Raw genomic sequence first — 5187 nt, 5'->3', positions numbered from 1 at the left:
ATCGCTAATGTCATAGAATAGCACATTGTAATGCAGTGTTACAACATACCCCATCTGCGCAACTGGAGTTTAAAACCAGTTGCTGTCTTCTGCTAGTTAGTTTTTTTTTTAATGCTTCGCTATCTAAACTGATAAATAACAGATCGGAGATTAAAATAATAGCAGATTTGTCTAATTTTAAATGATTAATAAAAACAGAGATGAAAAATTTACTTAAGCCAGAATTTTAATTTTACTATGGTAAAATAAATGTTCATTGATATCTTCAAAAGATTTTTGAATTTTGGCACAATTTTTTTTTTCTATATAATGTTGATATGGTAACTAATAAATACTGTAAATTTTGTTATGCTAGCATGTGTGAAAATATTCAAACCATGTGTGTTACAACTAACCCCGCGTTACTTTGTGCCCCGCGCTCCCCTAACTAGTTACTCCCCAACACTGCAAATGACACACTGAATTAAATGTGAAAATTTGAAGTAGAAAAACTGAAATAGTGTTTTCTTGTAAAACATACTCCAGTAATCTTCCATGTTGGCGTAGTGCTTTGACCTGTGTGTTTTTTTGACCTATGATACTATTGACCATGAAAACTGTTTACTCGAGTGTTGTTAGACAAGTATAATGTAAACACAGGAATTTTTTTTGGTATCTATTGCACTTACTGCATGACGTTTTTAAGTGATGGCTCCCAATGGTCTCATGAGACAGCATCCACTGGTTGCACAATTTAGAATCTCAACAGATGCAGTACTTCATCTGTGTATTGTTCACCTGCTGTATCATGGAGACTCAATATTCTGACATGCATACATACTGTGTTGTAGAGAAGCATGCATACTCGGATACAGGGCTTGTTTCTTAATCATGATTCCAGAAGACATCCAAAACGGCACATTTTAGATTAGAGGTTTTCAGTCCTGCTCCTGGAGGGCCAATGGCCTGTAGAGTTTAGCTTCTACCAGCTTCAACACACTTGTCAGGAAGTTTCAAGTGAGTCTGATGACCTTGATTAGCTAGGTGTGTTCAATTAAGGCTGGGGCTAAACTCCGCCAAACAGGAACAGGTTTGGACACCCCGGTTTTAGATGTTTAGATGGTCTTTATGACCTGAATTCAGTATGTCAAATAAGGAAGATCCAAAATGTGCCATTAGTATTGCACATAGATGTTCCCATGTAAATGTGAATGCATGTACACACACATATATACACACATTCACGCAATAGACTTGATCGGTGTCGCTTCATAGCTGTGTGGGCGGAGTTGGCGTGGGGGAAACAGTCCTTTCCCCCTAATTGGAAAAGCATGGTGTTGACTCAGAATGGCCTACATAAAATAATTTCTTCCGCTCGACAGAGCAACATACATAGAAAAACTAAGCCGTATTGGGTCGGACTGTCCGTATGGTATCTGTGACTGGACAAACGACCCAACGGAATGGCCAGAGGTGTCGTTTCCCGACATTTTTGTTACCTGATCTCTAGGCAAGAGACAGCTTACTACAAGCCTGTACTTGACGGCTTGTGAAAGTAAGCATTTGTCGTTTTGTTTTGCTTAATTTTAATAAAGTGATAAAGACTTGAGTGAAAGCCTGTCGTACTTTTTTATTGATATATTAAAAAGAATTTTAACATCGACAAAACAGGTAACATTAGGGCTGAAATGCTCAGCGTTATTCTATGTGGTGTGTGCTGTAAGCCTAATCATTTTCACAAATACATGCCGTAAAATAAAAAGATATAAAATAACATGAAAATATCCCTTACGAAAATTAACCGTGGTTACAACCAAAAACATGGTTACTATAGTTAAACCATGGTAAAAAAGTTTTGCTACACTAACCATAGTTTAACCATGGTATTTGTAGTACAACTGTGGTTATTGGCTACAATTGGTAATAAAAACGCCAAAAAAAACATGGTTGGCCTACTATACTTTTACTATAGCAATACCATTGCTAATTTTCGTAAGGGATTGTGTATAGTAATATGAATATCAGGGAGTGAGATTTATTTGATTGTGATGCGAAGGAGGGTTACTGTAAGCCCCATCAGAACTGGGTTGCGGTGCAGGGGGACGGGACTAATGACAGATGATTGCAAGGTAAGTAGTGTAGCCAATCTGGAGTGCATATAAATATGAATATTAAGCTTGTTATGTTTCATACGTTGTATATCCATAACTACTTTCAGAGTTCTGATAATGTGTGCTACCCGCTCAGTGCTACCTGTTTATTCGGCATATAAATCTTCAGATCGGGTTTTTTAACTTATTAGAGGTACAGAACGCCACACAGCAACTTTTCGACATTGCACCAAGCAAAAATCAATCGAAATTATCACAAAAAGTAAAGATCAAGCACCTAACAAGGTCTTCGCACGTTAATTCGTATGGTTTGTTTTGCCCCACGGCATAAACGGTTATGACGTTTTTGTGGGCGTTCCCAGCAATGCCGAACAAGTCTATGAGTTAAAGCAGATTTCTATTTCCCAGCATGCTTTGCTTCTGACTGTTAAAGGAGAGTAAAAATGTTAAAATTAAGTGTTATTTATTGTGTTTTTGCTCAATATTACTGTAGGGGGATATCTGTTAGTGTTTAATGTTGTATTATTTTGAAATGTAAAGGGTTTCTGGTATGTGTAAGTTTGTTGGGCTACCATTGTGCAGAAGAGTAGAGCCTGTGGTTAGGATGACGATTGGCCAAACACTTTTAAATTATATGTTACTCTATTTAAAAATGAATGGTAGTGCACTGTTCAGCATAGTGATAATCTGTACACTAAGTGCTTTATTATGAGTAGGTGTGCTTATGCTATTGTAAGCTAGCTATATTTTAAAATATCAAACATTTGTGTCATAAGAGATTGTTAAATATTAGAAATATATGTATTTCCATATATGTGCGTGTATGTACTGCATGAATATGTTCAAAATATTTTTACACATGCAGTACCATATCTTATCACATGTACATCATCTATATATTAAAGTGTATTACTGAATATAAAATGACATATATTGTGATATGTAAGTAAATATGTTGTCACATATTTCAATATATGAAAAGCGACAATTCCTTATGTATTATTCAATATATTATAATATATTTACACAATATATTATTCTGTATAATTTCTAATATACCATTATGTCATTTAATATATTGATCATTCATATATTAGGAAATATATTTTCTTTGCGTAAGGGTTATTTTGTTGCTGTTTCTGATGATTTTGCAAAGACATGACTCAATCTAATCTTTCGCGTGTCATGTGTGTCATTGCAGTGTATTGACTCCGTATTTTTAACAGATAAGATCCTCTTTTATCAGGGTGCAAACCTAAGAAGGATCAGTGTCCTCTCAACACAAATGCAGCTTGTTTCAGACAGCAGCATTTCGGCTCTCTTGAGGGAGTTTGGACTCATTTGAGTCCTTCCCATCAGCAGAGCACTCATGCAGTCCCTGAATGAATAAAATCTCAGCTCTGCTCACATATCACAGCACATTTCCTGCCTCCAATGTACCAGGCGTGAAAGCACACTGTTCTGTGTAGATTTGAGAAAGACAGTGATTTATATATATAAAGGTGCAGAGTGTCTTTTACAGACTCGAGCTAAACGTGTAGAGAGTCCAGACGTATAAGTCAAAATATATCTGAGTAATAGCACAGATAAGTTGAATTCTTGTTGTATCTTTCCTCCCATAAAACATTCTCTCTCAAGGCATGCCGCCAATTTTTATGTTTTTATAATGGAGTGACAATAGGGAGTTTTGCTTGTCACTCCCATAAAAACTAATTTTATCTTTTGGCCAGCTTTAAGAACAGATAAGTTGAATTCTTGTTGTATCTTTCCTCCCATAAAACATTCTCTCTCAAGGCATGCCGCCAATTTTTGTTTTTATAATGGAGTGACAATAGGGAGTTTTGCTTGTCACTCCCATAAAAACTAATTGTATCTTTTGGCCAGCTTTAAGAGCTCTTGTATTTCAAAGATAATCCCCTGAAGTAACATGTCTCACCACACATCGCCTGAGAACTTTGGAAATAACCTAAAAACACACTAAGAGCTTCCTTGTTGTTGTTCAGTTGACCCTTAGTGGTACTCGGTTCTCGACCTCAGAGCCTCCTCATGCTGTGTTAATCTGCTTGAAAAGGTCACCCACATGGACATAAACACTCCAGACGTACCACCTGCCTCCTACTGAAATCAGCTAACACCGTTAGTGTTATTATGTAGGCATAGACATTCTCACACTCACACGCGAACATCAACTCAGCCTACCGAGTCTAGACAGCAAACGTACAAAATATTAGGCCTTGATTTAATTTTAATATTTTTTAAACATTTTTTTAATTCACATTATTTGTTTTTATTGAATTTACTCCAAATTTTATATTATATATTAAATTAATATAATTTTTTTAAAATGACTTTATTTTTGTACTTAGAATTAGAATATTAATTATTAATTCTTAAAGGGATAGTTCACCCAAAAATGAAAATTCCATCATTGTTCAGTTGACCCTTAGTGGTACTCGGTTCTCGACCTCAGAGCCTCCTCATGCTGTGTTAATCTGCTTGAAAAGGTCACCCACATGGACATAAACACTCCAGACGTACCACCTGCCTCCTACTGAAATCAGCTAACACCGTTAGTGTTATTATGTAGGCATAGACATTCTCACACTCACACGCGAACATCAACTCAGCCTACTGAGTCTAGACAGCAAACGTACAAAATATTAGGCCTTGATTTAATTTTAATATTTTTTAAACATTTTTTTAATTCACATTATTTGTTTTTATTGAATTTACTCCAAATTTTATATTATATATTAAATTAATATAATTTGTTTAAAATGACTTTATTTTTGTACTTAGAATTAGAATATTAATTATTAATTCTTAAAGGGATAGTTCACCCAAAAATGAAAATTCCATCATTAATTGCTCACTCTCATTTGTCATTGTACTGTTGTGAACACGCGTCGAAGACTGACAAGGAAGAGATGTAATTGTTAAATGAAGTCAAATAAAGTAAAATTAAAGGGGTCATATAGGGCTGCACGATAAATCGCATGCGATATTTAACGCGCATCTTGTCAGTAAAGCCGCTTCTGTAATCAGCGGTAAATCTCCATCACCTGCGGGCTTTCACATTGAGCAGCATTAACTACAC

The sequence above is a fragment of the Sinocyclocheilus anshuiensis genome, unplaced genomic scaffold (assembly GCF_001515605.1).
Source record: "Sinocyclocheilus anshuiensis isolate Anshui unplaced genomic scaffold, SAMN03320099.WGS_v1.1 scaffold375, whole genome shotgun sequence".
In the NCBI taxonomy this organism is placed as follows: domain Eukaryota; kingdom Metazoa; phylum Chordata; class Actinopteri; order Cypriniformes; family Cyprinidae; genus Sinocyclocheilus; species Sinocyclocheilus anshuiensis.
This window is presented reverse-complemented; position numbering follows the sequence as displayed.